The 22,113-nt window shown below is 39.0% G+C and overlaps 1 long non-coding RNA gene across 1 annotated transcript in view; it reads left to right on the plus strand.

The window, feature by feature from the left end:
* Positions 1–6,529: 6,529 nt before the first annotated feature.
* Positions 6,530–22,113, plus strand: part of LOC104999559 — a 35,582-nt gene continuing 19,998 nt past the window's right edge. The window contains exon 1 of the long non-coding RNA XR_826615.1: positions 6,530–6,773. This is a non-coding gene — a long non-coding RNA (uncharacterized LOC104999559). The remainder of the gene's footprint in view (positions 6,774–22,113) is intronic.

Below are 22,113 nucleotides of genomic sequence, written 5' to 3' on the forward strand. Positions count from 1 at the left end.
ACTGTCAAGAATGTAAATTTCTAGTGGCACTCGGTGCATTCTCTTCCTCTGGAGTATAAAAGGTGGGAGAAAAAAACAAACAGGTTGATGAAGGCAGAATTGGAAAATTCACTGCATTCAAGAGACATTTTCTGATTAAAAAAAAAAGAGCTAACTGGAAATCATTTTAAAATAAATTTACATGCTTTTTATCTAATTAACCATTTTAGAGTAAAAATATAAAAAAATTAGGGTAGTTTTATGCTGAGTGATAGAAAAATGTAAATAAATCTAAATTACTGAAAAGAATAAAATTATGTTTAGTAATGTAATGTAATCATGATTAGTCTCTTGTACTTCTGATGACAGGAAAATAATTCAGTACTCTCTGAGGGGCAGTCAACTAACTTCACTTACAACACTTTGCATTAGTGTCTTTTTTCACTTTCTTTCTTCCCCTAAATGGAATGATTTCTTTTTTCAGTTATGAAAAGGATCATTTTCCTTATGAGTGAAAAATTTTGATTTTGAATTGTTACTTACCTATCTTCTAAAAATGTTCTTATAATCTTGAGTGCAGAAGACACTCAACATTTAGAGAAATATTTGCCCCAAACATTGCATAAGGCAGTCTAATTAGTATCTGTAGTTTGAGCTCCTCTGATGAGTATAGAAACAACAACATTTAGAAGCAGATTCAGGGGTAAGCTAGTGGAGGTGATGGAATTCCAGCTGAGCTTTTCAAATCCTAAAAGATGATGCTGTTAAAGTGCTGCACTCAATATGCCAGAAAATTTGGAAAACTCAGCAGTGGCCACAGGACTGGAAAAGGTCAGTTTTCATTTCAATCTCCAAAAAAGGCAATGCCAAAGAATGTTCAAACTACCACACAATTGCATTCATCTCACATGCTAGCAAAGTAATGCTTAAAATTCCCCAGGCCAGGCTTCAGCGGTATGTGAAACATGAACTTCCATATGTTCGAGATGGATTTAGAAAAGGCAGAGGAACCAGAGATCAAATTGCCAACATCCACTGGATCATCAAAAAAGCAAGAGAGTTCCAGAAAAACATCTTCTTCTTCTTTACTGACTATGCCAAAGTCTTTGACTGTGTGGATCACAACAGACTGTGGGAAAATTCTTAGAGAGATGGGAATACCAGACCACCTGACCTGCCTCCTAGAAATCTGTATGCAGGTCAAGAAGCAACAGTTAGAACTGGATATGGAACAACAGACTGGTTCCAAATAGGGAAAGGAGTATGTCGAGGCTATATATTGTCAACCTGCTTATTTAACCTATAAGCAGAGTACATCATGCGAAATGCCAGGCTGGATGAAGCACAAGCTGGAATCAAGATTGCCGGGAGAAATATCAATAACCTCAGATATGCAGATGACACCACCCTTATGGCAGAAAGCAAAGAAGAACTAAAGAGCCTCTTGATGAAAGTGAAAGAGGAGAATGAAAAAGTTGGCTTAAAACTCAACATTCAGAAAACTAAGATCAAGGCATCCAGTCCCATTGCTTCATGGCAAACAGATGGGTAAACAGGGGAAACAGTGAGAGACTATTTTTGGGGGGCTCCAAAATCACTGCAGATGGTGACTGCAGCCATGAAATTAAAAGACACTTGCTCCTTGGAAGAAAAGCTATGACCAACCTAGACAGCACATTAAAAAGCAGAGACGTCACTTTTCCAACAAAGGTCCATCTAGTCAAAGCTATGATTTTTCCAGTAGTCATGTATGGAAGTGAGAGTTGGACTACAAAGAAAGCTGAGCGCCGAAGAACTGATGCTTTTGAACTGTGGTGTTAGAGAAGACTCTTGAGAGTCCCTTGGACTGCAAGGAGATCAAAACCAGTCCATCCTAAAGGAAAGCTCCAATACTTTAGCCACCTGATACGAAGAACTGACTCATTAGAAAAGACCCTGATGCTGGGCAAGATTGAAGGCAGGAGAAGAAGGGGACAACAGAAGATGAGATGGTTGGATGGCATCACTGACTCGATGGACATGAGTTTGCTTAAGCTCCAGGAGGACAGGGAAGCCCAGTGTGCTGCAATCTGTGGGGTCACAAAGAGTCAGACATGAGTGAGTGACTGAACTGAACTGAACTCAGGGGTATGGTCCTGTGAAGCCTACAATGCAATGAATAGTAAATAAATTTTATTAAAATAGGCATTTAAAATTACTATGATCAATAATAACCTATGTGAAATATCCCACTTAATTTTATAAGCTCTCTTTATGTAATTGACACGACTGCTTTGTTCTTATTCTACAAAAAACCATCACAGTTTGATTCCTAAACCAAAGATTCTCAGAATAGTCCTAAATGTTTGCATGGCAGTTTTACAGGTTGATTTGTTTCTTGAAAAATAACTCGGTAGCATGAAAAGTGGATAAAGATCGGGCATACACATTTTTTATTGTCCATATGATTTCCACTCGAGTGAATGTGTATATCAAGTTTAAGACCTCTGGTGAGCATTCTGATGTGCTTAAACAAGAACATACGTTATTGAGAAGAATCAGATTTTTGAAACCTAAGGGTTCGAGAACATTTAAGTTCAAAAAATCATTCTGGGTTGTCAACAAGTCAGAGTATGACCCATGTTGATAGCGATCCTTATATCCCCTAAATAGAGAAAATAGATGTGTGAATTCAGACCCACAGGCACGCACCGATACCCCAGACCGATGCGGATATAGGCAATCCTTTATGTCTGTTCTGACTTTGGCTTTTGCAGCTGCTGTTTTCTCAGTGTTGTCTCCGGGGCAGTTTCCTGTTGCCATAGCTGATGGCCTGCCCACGCCTGCCTGGGCCTTTCAAGTGTCAACACTCCCAGGCCGGCTGCAGTGGTCAAATGCTTGTTAATGAGATATAGCAGCTGGGTAGGGGTGAACCACTGAGACGGATAAAGGAATGCCTCTGGTGCAGGAAGCGATGCCTTTTGAATCTTTTCAACAGAGTGAAAGCTTTCAAATCAAAGAGGGTATGTTGTATTCATTAATAAACCCAAGTTCCCATGCAGTCACATTAAAGCCAGCAGTTTAACTTTGCATCAGACAGGTGAATTTCCCCCGATTTTACCATGAAAGACAGTGAGCAAGAAAACAAGGCTTGAGCTTGGAACAAAGCAGGACTTCCTCATCTGTGGGGCTGAGCGGACTGCTAAGCCAAGCAGGGGTTGCTGCATTTATTTTCAATTTGTCCTTCTGTCCGTGTATTTGTGAGTGTGTGCGTGCACACGCACGCGTGTGTGGTTCAAAGCTCATAGCAACCACTCCTGCTCACTTCTCTGGAGTCATTTAGCCAGAGCATTTCTATTTTTTTCCTCTTTCTTTGAAAACCTGACTTCAAAAACATAATTAACAACTCAACAACTACTTGTGAGGAAAAACACACACAGGCGTGGATGCCAGCCCATGTCACCTCTGTCACAGAAGGAATATATCTGCCCCCCACCCCCAACATCCTACCCTCTTCCCAACCTGTCCCTGAGATGGTTTCTCTGGGGGACTGTGGAAGTTGGCAGCAACATGAGGTAGCTCCAACAGCTGGAAGAAGGTGCAGGAGGGAAAAAAAAAATCCTGAAAGCATCTAACTTATCTAACTGAGGGAGTTGTAAAGATAGTGTTGAGGAAACTATTTTCTTAAGTGCCTTTGCTAAAAAATTGGACTCATAGGGAATGCAAAGAGCCACAATGAATAGATAAAAGATGGATTTTCTGTTTTAGGGTTGTTTGAGATAGTTCAAAATGAATGACACAATCTTGGAAGTGGGAACATATAACTTGAACCAACAGAGATGAAAAAATATTCTAGCATCTCACCGCCTCCATTTCTCCAACAGTCTTATGAGTTAGCTAATAATTCACCAGGGCTAACTAAGCACTACAAAACAAAGACAGTATCTATGCATTATCCCGACATTTCTAAGTCCAAAGAAGACTAGTTATCTAAGGAAATGAATAGAGGGGAAGAGAGGCATTCTTCAAAGTACTTCAGTGTTTAGTATATTCACAAATTGATTTACTATAGGTCTCAATTCTTAAAAGAAGGCCTTTAACCTATATGAATAAGAAATGGAAATTCCATTTATTGAATGCTTAGAAAAATGTCAGGCAACAAGCTAGACAGACAGTTCTTAAAAGATTATATATAAAAATATAGATGTAATATAAATCTCTTTAAATGTTAAGATAATACCATGGGTGGTGGTTGTTCAGTCACTAAGTCATATCCTACTCTTTGTGATCTCATGGACTGTAGCTGGCCATGCTTCCCTCTCTTTGTCATGTCCACTGGGTCATGGACATGGATAATTTTATGAAACATTTTTTTTTTCTGTTTTACTAATCAGGATCTTCAGTTGTAGAGAGTTTGTATCACATATCCAAAACCATAGTGAAAGTGAAAGAATTAGTCGCTCAGTCACGTCCAACTCTTTGTGACTCTATGGACTGTAGCCCGCCAGGCTCCTCTGTCCATGGGATTCTCCACGCAAGAATACTGGAGTGTGTAGCCATTCCCTTCTCCAGGGGATCATCCTGACAGAAAGATTGAACTCAGGTCTCCCACATTGCAGGCAGATTCTTTACCATCTGAGCTGCCAGGGAGCCCCAAAACCATAACTGATAGATAATTTTTAAAAGAACATTCTTTATCCTGTCTGCACCACCTGCCAAATTGCCTCCCTGGCTGGGCTGATTTTGGCCACATCACTCTGACCTATTAGATATTGTTTGGTTGGTTGTTTTTTTTTTTTTAAAGGCAACCAACCACTCCAGAATATTCAGTGCTATATGTAACTGCTTACGTGTGTATGGTGTATGTATGTGTTTGAGGCAGGGTAGAGGAATGCATTATTACTAAATAACCCAGAAATTCTAAAGAAAGTACATAATGGACTTCCATGGAGCCTGTATTTCACTAGAATTAGATTACAGGTGACTATGGAGTATGTTATATTTCATATTTTAAAGGGCATCTTCAAGCTACATTGGGCTTCTCTGATAGCTCAGTTGGTAAAGAATCTGCCTGCAATGCAGGAGACCCTGGTTCAATTCCTGGGTCAAGAAGATCCGCTGGAGGAGGGATAGCCTACCACTCCAGTATTCTTGGTCTTCCATGGTGGCTCAGCTAGTAAAGAATCCGCCTGCAATAAGGGAGACCTGGGTTCAATCCCTGGGTTGGGAAGATCCCCTGGAAGAGGGAAAGGATACCCAGGCCAGTATTCTGGCCTGGTGAATTCGATGGACTGTATAGTCCATGGGGTCACAAAGAGTCAGACATGACTGAGCAACTTTCACTTCACTTTCCAAGTTACATACCTTGGTAGCACTCCAGAATGGGATTAGAAGGAATAAAGAATTGAGGAGCAAAAAAAGGGTCAGTTCTAGAAAAGGGCCTTGATTAGAATCCACAGAGCATCTCCTTCTGGAATACCTGTTGTGCCCAATCTCTCCTCTATGTTAGCTTAGGAAAAGTCTTTCTTATTCAATGCATGAGACCTAGGTTGAATCCCTGGGTCGGGATGATACCCTGGAGAAGGGAATGGCAACCCACTCCAGTATTCTTGCCCGGAGAATCCCATGGACAGAGGAGCCTGGTGGGCTATAGTCCATGGGGCCACAAAGAGTTGGACAAGACTGAGTGACTTATGTGAGTGTGTACACACACACACACACACACACACACACACACAAGGACATTCTGTACAGAGAAAGTCTGCCAAAGCTTGACATTTCATATATACTCAAAAGACATCATCCAGTGGTTGGGTTTCTAAAGTCTCATCTCTTTCTGCCTTCACCCCAAGTTCTGAGTGCCTCCAAGGAACTGCTGGGTCTTTTCCTTCCAGCAATAATAACAATCTGAGTTATGTGGGGCCACAGCCTCTGTCTGCCCTGGCTTCCAGAAATTTGCCTATCTTTTTACTAGCATCCAGTCCAAGCCAGCCAGTGGTAAGTTGGGGATCCACCTGTAGCCTAGAGAGCTTTCTCCTGCCCAGGAAGGGAACACAGAAGCCCATATCCAAGCTCTGTAAGCAGCTCAGAGCAGAACTCTTTTGCCTGTATCCCTCTTTTTTTAAGGATCTTAGTAGTTCCTTGGAAAGATGAAATCCTAAGCAGTGCAAAATTATTGCAATTTCTATGTACAACAGGGAAACGCGTGCGCGCGCACACATACACACACACACACACACGACAGAAACCTCATTCCCAGAACACACATGCCCTTAATGTAAGTTTGGCATTTGGCACACTACTGCATTGGGGGTGGGGTTTTTGTTTGTTTTCTTTTTCTGCCTTTCCCAAATCACTCTCACTTTGCACCATATTCTCTCATGTCTTTTTTTTTTTTTTTTTTTTTTACTAAGAAGGTTTTGACTTAAAACTGAAAATATTCCAAGTGACAAGTAAGTAGCCCCTTCTCAAATAAAACCTGCAATAACATGCCTGGATTACATTAAGGAATGCTGGAGGGGATCCCAAAAACCAGTGTTTGAACAGTCAACCTGACAGAATCCTAGGACACCATTGAAAGGGCTCATGTTACCTAACTGACTTAGAGCTAATTGGTGTAATCCACGTGACAATACATTGTCTGATTTGGGGAACCTGCTGCCTTAAGGAGAGAGGGGCAGACCCTAGGGAGCCCCTGGGAGCGCCTCCAGCCTCCACCCCAGCAATGTGACAGCAGCCGCCTTGCCCTCTGGCTCTGCTTCTGAACAATGTGGACCAAGAAGCTTCATAGAGTGAGATAACTTGGATTTATGGAGGTGAGTAAGCTTAACACAGAGACAAAAACAGGGAGCAAACCACAGAACGCGATCAATAGCTAATGTCCAAAGCCCAGGAGACAGAAGAGCCGTGAACCTCAGTTTCTTGGCAGGAAATCCAGATTGGTCTAGAAAGAAGCTTTGGGAAAGCGTTTGAACCAGTCTCAACAGAATGAAAATGTTTCTAAATGAGCTCTTTGACTAATTCTTCTCTTGGAAAATACGCAGACCAATTGAAGGGACGGTTAAGTCTTTTAAGGGCAACTTAAACTTTCCTGTGGCTATTTAGCCCATTTCTGAGAATTAGTCTCAAGACTTTTTTTTCCTCCTTATCTGTTTCCCTTCTTCTTTAATTTTTTATTAGTTAATTTTTATTGCAGTATAGTTGCTTTATGTCTCAAGCCTCGTTAAAGCATAAGAATTCAAGAATAAACTCTCAGTAGTAGTGGATTGTCGCCTCCAGGATCTGGGTTAAATATCTAGGTAAGACAATAAATCTTAGTACCAACAACTGTATGTTCTGTCAAATGCCCTCCCACTCAAAAAAAATACTCCCAATATCTACTATTGACACTTTTCCTAAAGAACACTCTGGCGTGAGAGTCTGGTTTGAAACTGTTTGATCAGAAAGGAAAGTATGTGCATTTACACTCTGGTTTCACTTCATGTCAGGCCATGTTGCCTATGAGAAGGCTGGTGGTACAGAATGCCACTCACCCTCCTTTATACTTACATCCCACAGACATGGGGATGTAACTTCAGAAAAACAAAGGATACTAGAGGGAGGAAGAGGAAGAGAAAGAAGTTGAGGATTAGAAGCTATAGACTACGGCTTCTACCCAATTTTGAGTGAGATTGATAATCTTCAGTGGCTTAAATAGCAAGATGGTCCTCTTGACTATCAGCATAGGCACCAGTTAGATTACTATTTCTTATCTCTTGCTCAAAGCTCTACTTCAAAGGACGATTATCAACTGTTCAAGTGGACAGCAAAACCTCGAAATGCCTTAGAGTACTCCAAAGAGAGGAAAATATGAAAGCATTCTTTCTTGAGGAAGAGGTAGGTCTGGGGTATGTTGAAGAGAAGAGAAAGAGGCTGATAATCCAATCATGGTGCTCAAGTACTGATGAGTAAACAGACACTCAATAAGTCCCTGGGAAATTATGGAACTTAATTAGAAGTCAGAGTAACAGGGTATTTGGATGAAACTGTATTTAATTCTAACCTGGGAAAAGCTAGACATTGTAACATAGCAAAACCATTCAATGTATTCCAATAATTTTTTTTAATGATTCACTCATTCAACAAATATTTATTGAGCAACTGTTAGCTGCCAAGGTCTGTTGAGGTGATGGCAAAACTGCTAAGAACAAAACAAGTGAGAATCCTGCCATCAGAGAGCTTATATCCTGGATATTATTACCATGTTGCTATACAATCAATTACAGACAACTGAGACTGCAAGGACTGGCCTTAGTCAATTATTCTGGCCATTTTTCTCTAATAATTTATGTCATAGTACTATTAATCACAGATTAATTTGAATCTGTGTGTGTGTCTGTGTTTGAGTGGGGGTTGTTTTTGTTCAGTTGCTAAGGTGTGTCTGATTCTTTATAACCCCATGGACTGTAGCATACCAGGCTTCCCTGTCCTCCACTATCTCCTGGAGTTTGCTCAAGTTCATGTCCTTTGAGTCGGTGATGCTGTCTAATGATCTCATCCTCTGTGGTCCCCTTCTCCTCCTGCCCTCAATCTTTCTCAGCATCAGGGTCTTTTCCAAGGAGGTGGCTCTTCACATCAGGTGGCCAAAATATTGGAGATTCAGCTTCAACATTAGTCCTTCTAATGAATATTCAGGGTTGATTTCCTTTAGGATTGACTGGTTTAATCTACATGCCATCCAAGGGATTCTCAAGAGTCTTCTCCAGCACCACAGTACGAAAGCATCAATTCTTTGGTGCTTAGCCTTCTTTAGTTCCAACTCTCACATCCGTACACAATTACTGGGAAAACCATAGCTTTGAAACCATAGCTTTGACTATATAGACTTTGTTGGAAAAGTGTGGGGGTAGGAAGGGAGTTTTAAATGTGAAATTCAGAAAATAATCACAGAGGAGAAGGTTATTTTGGGAAGATAGTTAGCCTTCCTGGAGGCACTCTGGTTTTTCCTTCAAAATAATAGTTTCTCAGGAAAAATAATTTACTTTCTAAAATCTTCTAGGACACTTCCTTCAGGATCATGTGTTCACAGTTCGCTCAACTCAAGGGAAAGGAGAATAACTTGAATATGCACCAAACACAGGAAATTTATAATGAGGACAAAATCCAGGGATAGAAGAGAAGCCTAAGTGTTGCTAAGGGCAGAATGAATCTGGAACTTGACTGTTTATGAGGTAGGAATTCTGCCAGATATTGTTTTGTGCATAGAAATAGACCAAGCATTACCTAATTATAATAAAACTTGAATTCAGAAAGAAGAAAGGCAGTAGCCTTTAAAAGGTAAATATAAGTTGTGACTTGTTACATTTTATAGGAGCTTTGCAGCAATAATAAAATAATCATCGGGACAAATCCTTATCTTTAAAGATAAGGATTAAAGGATTTGATACCGTATACGATATTTTCAAGTGCAAGGACAACAAGGAAGTTCTCTGTAGAAAATGCCCATCTGGTTGAAGCACTTTCTTTCATTTTTCCAGCCCTGCCCTTGCGTTGGACTCTTCCTCCTGCTTTGCTTTCCAACACATTCTCTGGAGGTACCTAATAACTTTTGCCCAGGATTATACACTGATTGTAGCTGATTTGACTCTGTAATATATTTGTGTTATAAATGTCTATGTATCTGTTCTATATCCTCTTCCCTTCATACAGCACACACACACACACAAAGAAAAGAAAGGGAAAAAAGCTCTAACAGATCAATTGCAGACTGATCCCACAGGAAGAAGCGAATGCTTTGATTTTTGTCTTAGGTAAGCTCCAGTACAAACAACGTTCAATTGTTCACACTCAATTTCAATTTCAGCCTTCTTATTCCAAACCCCAGATTGATGAATATTGCCAGGTAACATAAAGACTATGCCTCGCTTTTCTATAGGATAGATGCATCGATCCCAAACTATGTTTTAGCCATCTGCTTTCATTCAGTGAGTCTTGCTGTCGATGTGCACTGAAACTTTTGTTCCCAAAGTGATACCACTTTTTTTTTTTCCTTCTTCATATTGGGTCACTGTAGTAAAGGGAAACTAGACATTTTCTTCGTACAATAGAAAAGCCCCACTAAATGATGAACATCAAAAAATATCCCCTTTGAAAATTATTAAATCAAATAAACTTGTTTTGGTTGAGTGGTCAAAGGTCTGTATTAGAAGCAGCTACTCTTCTAGTTTATATGATATTTTAAGGTGGTTACAGAGGTCTAGTGGGCTTCCCTGGTGGCTCAGATGGTAAAGAAAACGCCTGCAGTGTGGGAGACCTGGGTTCAAGCCCTGGGTTGAGAAGATGCCCTGGAGGAGGACATGGCAACCCACTCCAACATTCTTACCTGGTGAATCCTCATGGACAGAGGACCCTGGCGGGCTACAGTCCATGGGGTCACAAAGAGTCAGACATGACCGAGCGACTAAGCACACACTCACACACACAGCGGTCTAGTGGACACAGTGGTATCATTTTAAATTGTCTTGAGAATGAGGAAACACAAGGGATGTGTTCAGTTGACTGAAATGTGGCTAATGATTTCCCAGTGGATTGAGCCACAGATTATATAAACCACAAAGGTGATTGATGTGATCAGTCATCCCAAAATGTAGTTTAGCAATCACCAGCTAAAGTCCATGTTGCCTCAGCTGTCCCGGAACCTAATTGATTCTTGAAGGCACTGTTGAATTTCAGGTGTCCCTCATCTAGGAAAACTAACAAAAATCCAAACTTTCAAAACAAGCTACTATAAACTAATCTAAACGGCAGTAGAGTGTTCCCTGAAAATTACCCTTAAAATATGTATTATATGCATTGTTATTAGCAAAACTATGAATTGTATTCAATGCTTCTGTGTCACATTCGTTGTGTAAACGGATGGTGCGTGAATTACAATCTCAACTTACATGAGATATGAAGAACAGAAGTGATTGGAAAATAGTGTGTGTTCAAAAACCCATTTTGCACAAAGCAGTGAAGAACAAAGGCTAACCAATCTGACCCCAGCAGTCACAAATCTTGGAGATTGAACCCAACCATCAATATGTCTCAAACTTCTAAAATATCGAATTTTTTTAGCCACTACACTCTTTTTTAACCTATATACTGTTGACTTTAGGGTATAAATCATTAACAGTCATACTTTAAGTTTGACCTTTCACTTTCTTATCTAGAGAAAATTTCATTTTCAAGTATTCGATAATATGTAAAGTATTCAAAGTATTGTAAGAGAACATTTGGCCCATATCACCCAAGCTCAATAGCTAACAGTTGCTGCCACCTATAGGTCCAATCTCAAGAGAAGGATGTAGGACCCGAAGAGGCTTGTAAGTTTCAAAGGCACAGTTCAACAGAGTAAGTTTTTAGGTTTTAGAGGGTTTTCCTCATAGGAAAACACAGTTAGAACCTTTGACTGTTGATGCAGTTCCCTGAAAAATTGCATTAGAAATGACAAATTTCATTGATTTCATCAACCATGATCTCTGTAAACCAACTCATGAGGGGCAGGAACTTTAGCAACCTCTTTACTCACGAAACAAGCAAATGAAACAAAATGAATCAAATTAACTGAAACTTAATTATGACTGCCATGGCTATACAATCATGGAAAATAAGTGACAAGGTGATATTTTCTATTGTGTCTATTAATATGTATCGCATGAGAGAGTCTGAATCTTTTTGGCTAGACACTTTAGCCATCCCTGTGATAAATATTTATAGTATAGTATAATTTCATCCTAAGGCTGAAAGAAAAGAAAAAATTTATATCCATAAAACAACTCAAACTTAAATCTCAGCTTCAGGATTTTATGTATCTGTAAAATGGAGATAGAAATGACCACCTTCAAATGTCATATTAAAGATTAGAAGACATTTTATTTTTATAGATCATCTATACATGCACATAAGCATATTGCTAAGTCACTTCAGTCGTGTCCGAACCTGTGCAACCCCATAGACGGCAGCCCACCAGGCTCCCCCGTCCCTGGGATTCTCCAGGCAAGAACACTGGAGTGGGTTGCCATTTCTTTCTCCAATGCATGAAAGTGAAAAGTAAAAGTGAAGTCACTCAGTCATATCCGACTCTTAGCGACCCGTGGACTGCAGCCTACCAGGCTCCTCTGTCCTTGGGATTTTCCAGGCAAGAGTACTGGAGTGGGTTGCCATTGCCTTCTCCACATAAGCATATAAACATTTATATTTATTCATTGAACATATATATATACACATATGTATCCATAAATATATATGTATAGGGCTGGCCAAAGTGTTCGTTTGGGTTTTTCCATAATAGCTTACAGAAAACCAGAATGAGCAAATTTTTTGGCCAACCCAATATGTATATACATATATATATATACATTCTCAATGGTTAGCACACAATATTTTATAAAAATGTTACCTTGGTCATACTGACCAATTTTATGATGTTTGCTAAGTCATTTCATAATTGGAATCTTGCTTCTTTGTCAAGTGAGGAGCTTAGACTAAGTAATTCCTAGATTCCTCCTGGGCTGAATATTCTACCATAAGGCATTTGATTTGGGCATCCTCTCAATCATGACCATTTGGACCCGTTTCTTTATAAGGGCTGGATAAATGGTTAAGGATCAATGTCCTCAATGTCGTGTGCTTCCTCTGTATTCTGTACTCGGAGACCAGAAGACAAGGAAAGTCTTCTGGACTGATGTCCATTTCAATATTCCTAAATACAACTGGCCTCCCTGTTAGGAGCTAAATCCAGTCCTCCCATTTTGGAGTGTTGAAGTCCCAATTCCCAGTATCCCAAATTCAACCCTATTGGGAGACAGGGCTTTTAAAGAGATGATGCAGTTAAAATGAGGCCATTCGGGTGGGCCCTAATCCAATCTGACTGGTGTCCTTATAAGAAAAGGAAACTTGGACACATAAGAGACACTACTCTGAAACACCTGAGACACCAGGGTGTCTGCCCACAAAGGAAAGACCATGTGGGGACAGAGGGACAAGGAACCAGAAAAAGACAACATCTGCAAGCCAAACAGAGAGGTCTCAAAAGGCCCCATGCTGAGAACACTTTGGTCTTGGGATTGCAGCCTCCAGATTATAAAAAGATAAATTTCTAGTGCTTAAGCCTCCCAGTCTGCAGTATTCTGTTATGGCAGCCCTAGCAAATGAATACACCTCTTGCCCTAATCTGTGACTGATGAAGTTACTTATGTTCTCAAATTGCTTATACTTCAACCAGAGAGGATAATGATTTCTTTTTAAGTTGTAAGATTAAAAATGATGATATGTATAAACCTACTCATGCCTATCACAAAGCAGTTGTTGCTGCTGCTGCTGCTGCTAAGTCGCTGCAGTCATGTCCAACTCTGTGCGACCCCATAGACAGCAGCCCACCAGGCTCTCCGATCCCTGGGATTCTCCAGGCAAGAACACTGGAGTGGGTTGCCATTTCCTTCTCCAATGCATGAAAGTGAAAAGTGAAAGTGAAAGTGAATTAGCTCAGTCGTGTCTGACTCTTATCGACCCCATGGACTGCAGCCTACCAGGCTCCTCCATCCATGGGATTTTCCAGGCAAGGGTACTGGAGTGGGGTGCCACTGCCTTCTCCACACAAAGCAGTTACTCAAACACTAATCTTTCCCTTCCTGAATCTTGCCACTGCTGTCAAGTGAACTTGAACTTATAGAATATAATTTCATCTATTCTTTGTTCTTCCAATAGCCACCTGGCCTATGCATATAGAATTCAATGAAATATTTTAAAATAGATATTGATATGTAACATCTTTTGTCAAACTACATTCAATGCAATTAGCTATATTTAATAACATTTTTGCTGAAAAGAACAAATATATATGAAGTAAAAACCCTCCTTGTCACTCCAGACACTACAAGTACTATATCTAGGTAAGTTCTAGGCTCTCTCTACAAAACTTCATGGATTTCACCATTTAGATACATTTAGATAAACAATTCAAAGTCTAAATGTCCATTCAAATCTCAATGTATCTGTGCATGTTTGCTGAACTTTCAGAATCAAATAGGATCAAGATCATCTTAGTATGTCTTTTTTTTCTCCTCCCACCTTTTAGCAAAAACTCAAACAAAAATGTTGGTGCTGCTTCTCTTACAACCTGCATCTTCCCTCTTTTCACACTCCATCTTCTTACATTGCTACCTTCTTATATTAGTATAGGGTTAACTCAGTATCTTCCTAACACAATTTTTTAAAAATTTACTTCTGTAGATTTTATGAACTAGTGAAAATTAGGGCTAATAAAAACCAAATCAATCACTATACTTGAAAACTCTACTCATTCAAGAAGGCAAAACTTTCAATAAGGATAGTCTGCTTACTCTTTTGGTCCAATTTCATAATCTTTTTATTTCTCCCTCCTCTCTTTTCCTCCAAATCCAAAACCCCAAGACTCTTCCCAGAAGCCCACTAGAGAAGAAAAATAATGAAAACAAATGTAAGTTAAACATTTTGCAAACTTTGGGAAATGAACTGTTCTGGTTCATTTCAAATTTGCTGGCAAAGATCCAGGATCATATAAGAACCAAGAGCACATGTCCACAGTGAAGAGTGGAGAGTGCACATGGCGAACAATTATCTAATTAAAGAGGATGCCAACTCTAGTAATCAGGCAAAATCAAGAATTTTCTTCATATATGACTGAGAGAATTGTGACTGCCATGACCCCACATGTAAGTTAAAAAAGTAGTATAACAAAGTTCTCAAACTGATTGCTTGAAAAAATAGATGACAGAACTTGAAAAATACTAACTTTAGCATAAGTGGTAAATACAGGAAAAGAGAGAAATCATTTGAAAGTAAATGTAATAATCTAGTTCTTTTAATGCCCGGTAGCCCCAGGTCTGGAGAAGGCAATGGCACACCACTCCAGTACCCTTGCCTGGAAAATCCTATGGACAGAGGAGCCTGGAAGGCTGCAGTCCATGGGGTTGCTGAGGGTCAGACACGACTGAATGACTTCACTTTCACTTTTCACTTCATGCATTGGAGAAGGAAATGGCAACCCACTCCAGTGTTCCTACCTGGAGAATCCCAGGGACGGGGGAGCCTGGTGGGCTGCTGTCTATGGCATCGCACAGAGTCAGACACGACTGAAGCGACTTAGCAGCAGCAGCCCCAGCCCCAGTTCATTTCAGTCTCTCAGTCATGTCCAACTTTTTGCCCCATGGTATGACTATTTATTTGAGAAATCGCAGTAGAATAAACAAGGCAATTAAAAAACTAGAAGAGAACAGTTATTAACATTCCAGTTAGTATCTTTTGTGGACAGCATTAATTAACCACCCCAACCCTATTCACCACTCCTTGTCTTTATACACTTTCCAATGATTGGCCTGTGGTAGGCATGTGGCCCAATTCTTGATGCTGTGCTGTGCTTAGTCACTCAGTCATGTCCAGCTCTTTTGTAACCCCATGGACTATAGTTTGCCAGGCTCTTCTGTCCATGGGGATTCTCCAAGCAACAATACTGGAGTGGGTTGCCATGCCCTCCTCCAGGGGATCTTCCCAACCTAGTGATATTTAAACAGAAGTCACTGGATAGGACTTTCAGGAAAGCTTTTAAAATATGTATAGCTACCTTTAGACCTAGAAATGATACAACTTCAGTTCAGCCTTTTGCTTTTATCTTTTCCTCCTTTGCATATCCTTACAAGATGCCAAAAAAAAATGCAGTAGGGCTCTCTTATGACCATGAAAAGATAAAATAAGCACAAGAGACCAATGTGCTAAAGATAGCAGAGCCCCAAGATGCAGAGATCTTCTTTACAGGATCAACCCCATGCTGCCTATCCCTAGATTCTTGCTTTAAGGGATGAATAAAAGAGGAGAGATAGATAGTTATTCATCTAATTAAAGAGGGAACCAGCTTTGGTAATCAGGTAAACTCAAGAATTTCCCTCATTTATGACCTGTCTATGGTAGCCATGTGGCCCAATTCTGGATAGTGATACTTAAACTTTTGTTTTTTAAGCTTCTATAGTTGGATTTTCTACTATTCATTTCTACTGATAACTACTAAAATATCCTTAAAGAGATTTATAAAGTAGTTCATCCATAAAAATAAGAACAAGTTGCTATGGAAAAGGAACAACCAGAGAACTTGAAAGAATTCTTGTGATTTCCACACAAGATTGCCAAATTAAAAAGGATAATAATAATAGAAAGGTTAGAGGATAGAGAAAAATTTGGAAACTTCCTGGCAGTCCAATGATTAGAACTCGACACTTTCACTGCAGTGGTCCAGGTTCAATCTCCAGTCAAGGAACTAAAATCCTGCAAGCTGCTTGATGTGGCCAAAAAAAAAAAAAAAATGAGAAGAAAAGGATAGAGTAAAATCAATTCTATGATTATAAAACAAATAAACAAAGATATAAAATTTAAGAGAAAAGTTTACAGAAATGGCAGATAAATCCAGTAGGCATGAAATCTGGTCTAATAAGATCTCCAGAGGGAAAAACCAAATGGGAGAATATAATCAAAGAAACTTAAAGAAATTCATTTTTCCTCTGAAGTTCAGTTCAAATTAAAAGGAATTCACAAATTTCCAAAAAATGAATGGAAAAAATAACTATAACTTGGAAGTTTTAGGATTCTAAGAATATCGATAGATCTAATAAGCACCCAGGAAGAAAATCTAAGGGTTGCACCTACAAAGGAACTGTCATCAGGCTTTTTATCATCAACAGAAGAGGTTAGTAGAAAATTTAACAATGTAAAGTTTTATAGGCAAACGATTTTCGATGTCATGTTGGACATTTGGGGGGACTATTATTTTGGTAATGTAATAAGGCTGTAATAAGGATGTGATAGGGCTTCCCGGGTGGTGCAAGTGGTAAAGAATCCACCTGCAGTGCAGGAGACAGGGGTTTGATCCCTGGGTTTGGAAGATCCCCTGGAGGAGGAAGTGGCAACCCACTCTAGTATTCTTGCCTGGAAAACCCATGGACAGAGGAGCCTAGTTGGCTGCAGTCTATAGGGTCGAAAAGAGTCAGACACAACTGAAGCAAATGAGCACTCATATGAGCACAAAGATGTATTAAGAATCTGACTCCATTCTTGACACTTTACCCCTGACAGTTTTCAATCTCCACTCTTCTCAGGTCCTTCTTGCCCTACATCTAGGCAGACGTCTAAGAAGGACCATATACTTCCTCCCTGGCACTAGCAAGGGGCTCAAATGCTCACTGGAGCCTTTCAGCACCTCTAACCACAATTAAAGCCAAAGACACTTGTCCTTCCTCTCACTCAAGCCACTTCTGACTGGCTTGGGTACCTGCCATGCCATCTTCCCAGAAAGCCTCATTATATGAATAATAATTTTCAACCCCCCTCCCCAGGTGAATGCATGATGTCATCAGTCTCAAATTTAGACTAATTTTGAACAGGGTATTGATCCTGCCCACCTGGAGAAAACCACAATATACAAAGCCTGAAAAGGCTAACTTCCAGGCATTTTTCTTGGGGGAAAAAATCTATTAAAGATGTTCTCCAGAAAAGTGCAAAATGTTGCCAAGATTATATTTATCTTAAGAAAGAAATATGTCTCAAGACATAGAAGACCATCCTAAAGTAGATCAGTCCTAGGTGTTCATTGGAAGGACTGATGTTGAAGCTGAAACTCCAATACTTTGGCCACCTGATGTGAAGAGCTGACTCATTTGAAAAGACCCTGATGCTGGGAAAGATTGAGGGCAGGAGGAGAAGGGGATGACAGAGGATGAGATGGTTGGATGGCATCACTGACTCAATAGACGTGAGTTTGGGTAGGCTCTGGGAGTTGGTGATGGACAGGGAGGCCTGGAGTGCTGTAGTTCATGGGGTCGCAAAGAGTCAAACATGACTGAGTGACTGGACTGAACGGATAGAAGATTTAATTCAGCAGTGTAATGAAAATAAATCCTGGGATTTCTATGACAAGTCCAAAAATGAGTTAGACTAAATCAGACAAGGAAGTCAAAACTCCAAGTAGTCAGAATGTATAGAATAACTTCAAAAGAAATAACATGATTGAGAAGTTTAAACTTCTTTTGAACTTTTTATTTTGTATTGGGGTATAGTCAATCAAAAATGCTGTGATGGTTTCAGGTGAACCGTGAAGGGACCCAGCCATGTATATACGTGTATCCATTCTTCCCCAAACTCCCCTCCTATGCAGGCTGCCACATCACACTGAGCACAGCTCCATGTGCTATTCAATAGGTCCTTGTCAGTTAACAGTTTTGAATATAGCAGTGTGCACATGTCCATCAGAAACTCCCGAACTATCCCTTCTCCCCAGAAACAATAAGTTTGTTCTGTAAGTCTGTGAGTCTCTTTCTGTTTTGTAAGTTCATTTGCACCATTTCTTTTTTAGATTTCATGTATCAGGGATGTCATATGACATTTCTCCTCCTCTGTCTGACTGACTTCACTCAGTATGACAATCTCTAGATCCATCCATGTTGCTGCAGATGGCATTATTTCATTCTTTTTAGTGGCTAGGCAATTACTCCGTTATGTATATGTACCACACGGAAAGTTTAAACTTCTTAGTGAAATGATATGTTAATAAATATGTTTCTTATGTCAGTAAGAATAAAGAAAATTGAAAACTGCAGGGGGAAGAGAGCTCAGTGACCAAGTTATAATTCAACCATGGAAAAAACTAAAATAAGAAAACCATATAATTGATGGTATGAAATACAAACAGTAATAATTCAAAGAATCTGTTTGGCACTGATATTCATTTAGCAGTGTAGAGTTATTATTTCTTTCTCTATGCATCAAATATTATTACTTGGTACTTCAGGTAAAAATATATACATGCTATACTGAGTACTCTTCGTTACTTTTCAGTTTGGGGATCAACTTAAGATAAAGCATAGAAGATATGGTTTCAGATGAGAATGTCATTGTTAAAAATATTAACAATGAAAAATAGTATCTTAGCTAACAGATGCCTGAAATAAAGATGGAGAGGGTAAAAGGAGATAAAGGCATTATATGTACATATATGTGTATACACACATGAATGTATGTATATATATGTGTACACACATACAAGATATATATATACATAAAAGAATATTAAAATATATGCATATATAAAAGATACTGTGTATATATAGACACAATATCTTCTTTATGGTATCTTTAATAAACAGAAGTTCTTAATTTTAATGATATCCAATGTATCAGTGTGTCTTTCCATTGTGATACCATTCTGGGCCTCTAGCTTTCTTCCAGGTAAGTTTTAAATTAAGAATTTGATTATGTTAATAGACATAGGACTATTTAGATTTTTCTGTTTCTTGTGTCATTATTGGTAAACTTATTTGTAAGAAATTTCTCAATTTCATATAAGTTGCCAAAAATTTTGTAATAAGGTTATCTATAAGTTTTTTTCTTACCTTGTGTTTGTTTTCTTTTCTTTTTTTTCTTTTCTTTTTTAACTTACCTTGTGTTTGTGTGTGTATATAACTTTTGCTTATAGACTATTTATAGTCTACATATTCTTGAAATTTTAAATGTACATACATATATATATATGGTAAAGGGATATATAAAGCACTCTTGTGAAGCACTAAAAAAAAATATTGACAAATCAATATAAGAAATGGGCAAAAGACTAATATTGTGTTTCCTTATTTATAAAACAAAAGTAATATCTACTCCATAGAGTTTAATTACAAAATCTTTGTAAAATAAACAAATGAAACAAAGCAATTATAATCATGTTATTATTGTTATCTAATATTAAAAGAATCTATTTTAAATGTAAACAAATTTGGATGGTAAATATAAAGACAAAAGGAAATATAGCCTATTTTAAATTTTCATCTTTCAACTAGAGGTGTTGTTCATAGGATAGTCAGAAAGAGGAAAAAAAATAGAAAACAATTTATCAATGTGGACTGAAGATTTGCTCATAAATAAATTTGTCAGTGCAGAACACAGTCTGAACTAACTAACTAATTTTCATTCATCTCAACTCTTTACTTCATCAAGACTATCACCATTTTTTAAAAGAAGAATGTCTTCCAATCTCATAGGAAATATTTTCTAGATCCAGAGCTAGAAAGATGGGAAACAAAGCTTCTCATCTTTCAGCTTCAGAGAAATCCCTTCATTATCAGTATGCATTTATCAACTTTATCTGCTATGACATTGATAATTAAATCTAAAATAATGTCTCACTTTAAGAATGTGTGTAAAATACAAGTAAAATAATACCATAATATTAAAGTAGTATTCACTAAACATTTAGTAGCACTAGCTAAACAATATGAATGTGTTTTAGATTGGCAACAAAAGAAAAAAAATCATTTTAAGGATTTTCATTAGTTTTGACTCTAAAGCTGACAACATTTTGTAAAGTAAATTTTGTATTTATTTGAAGTATTGGACATGATTGTACATTACCTTAAAAATTCCTCAGAGTTCATGAGTTTTTTTGGCACCTATGCAGCTTAGATATATAATGGGACGTTATTAAAAGTGTGATGGATGGACATCAAAATGACGTTCAGCCAGCTGCTATGAGGCAGCCATTAACCTGAACTAGATCCCAGAGCGGCTCACCTGTCTTGATTTCTAGAATTTTACATGGAAAATAATCCAAAGTGAAACTGGTCTTAAAATGAGTAATAACTTAAAGTTTCATTTAAAAAAAAATCATCAGAGAAAGGAATTATTTATATTTCAACATCTAATTTTTATCCTAGAGTTTATCTATGAATCTTCATGCACTCACAAAATGATATGCTTAGAAACGCATTTTTTGTAATGGAGAGACCATTCTCCCCAATTTTTATTTCCTTGTAAAATGTTATTTTCTGGAATTACTGGATAAGTTCTCATTCTAAAGGGTAACCAGGCTGTTTCTCTAGAGGTAGAGCCTTAAATTCTGCTTTGAATGAGAGAACATTTTTTGGCCACACAGCATGTGGGATGCTAGTTGCCTGACCTGCAGTGGAAGCCTGGAGTCCTAACCACTGGACAGAGGGGGATATCCCTCTTGTTCTTTTTTTAAAGCAGGGACCTTTGGAATACACAACTTGAAAATTGAGATCTCTTCTGGAATTCTCCATTTTGAAAGATGGAAGAATTAGGCTATGAGGGGACTGTTTACTTGTGGGTGAAGAGTAGCCAAAGTTCAGGTGACTGGATTCTGACAGGGAAGCTGGATGTGTCTGTGTGTGTCAGAAGCTGGATGGGCAAGGACATTGACAAGGTAGATGTCCTGGTAAACTGGGGTGGAAAAGCCTGTTCAGGAGAAACAGACAGATGGAGAGTGGACTGGGGTATGTAAGATTAACTTCAATTCAATATATTTCACAAGGTTTGGGGCTTCCCAGGTGGCGCAAGTGGTCAAGAATCCACTTACCAATACAGGAGCCGCCAGAAACGTGGGTTCCATCCCTGGGTTGGGAAGATCCCCTGGAGAAGGAAACGGCAACCCACTCCAGCATTCTTGCCTGGGAAATTCCATGGACAGAGGAGCCTGGCAGGTTATAGTCCATTGGGTCTCAAAGAGTCAGACATAACTGAACATGAACACACCAAGGGTCACACCTATAGTCATTGCCTGGGGCTGCATTCTGGATGTTTAGAGCTGATGTTCAGAGTAGAAAAGGAAGGTGGGAGGTCAAAAGGGAGAAGACGACCATCATCTTCCAAAGTTTCAGAAAGCCAGTTGCTAAGTAACCCTCAGTTTAAAGAATAAAATAATGACTCAGATTGAAACTTGTCTTCAAACTAAATTTCTGTTACAATGTTCAGTTAACTAAAATGGATAGATATTTACTAAGTAAGGTTCAGTTCAGTTCAGTCACTCAGTCATGTCCGACTCTTTGCAACCCCATGAATCACAGCACGCCAGGCCTCCTTGTCCATCACCAGCTCCTGGAGTTCACTCAAACTCATGTCCATCGAGTTGGTGATGCCATCTAGTCATCTCATCCTCTGTCGTCCCCTTCTCCTCCTGCCCCCAATCCCTCCCAGCATCAGAGTCTTTTCCAATGAGTCAACTCTTCACATGAGGTGGCCAAAGTACTGGAGTTTCAGCTTTAGCATCAGTCCTTCCAATGAACACCCAGGACTGATCTTCTTTAGGATGGACTGGTTGGACCTCCT

Source organism: Bison bison, unplaced genomic scaffold (assembly GCF_000754665.1).
Source record: "Bison bison bison isolate TAMUID 2011002044 unplaced genomic scaffold, Bison_UMD1.0 scf7180017864354, whole genome shotgun sequence".
Classification (NCBI taxonomy): Eukaryota; Metazoa; Chordata; class Mammalia; order Artiodactyla; family Bovidae; genus Bison; species Bison bison.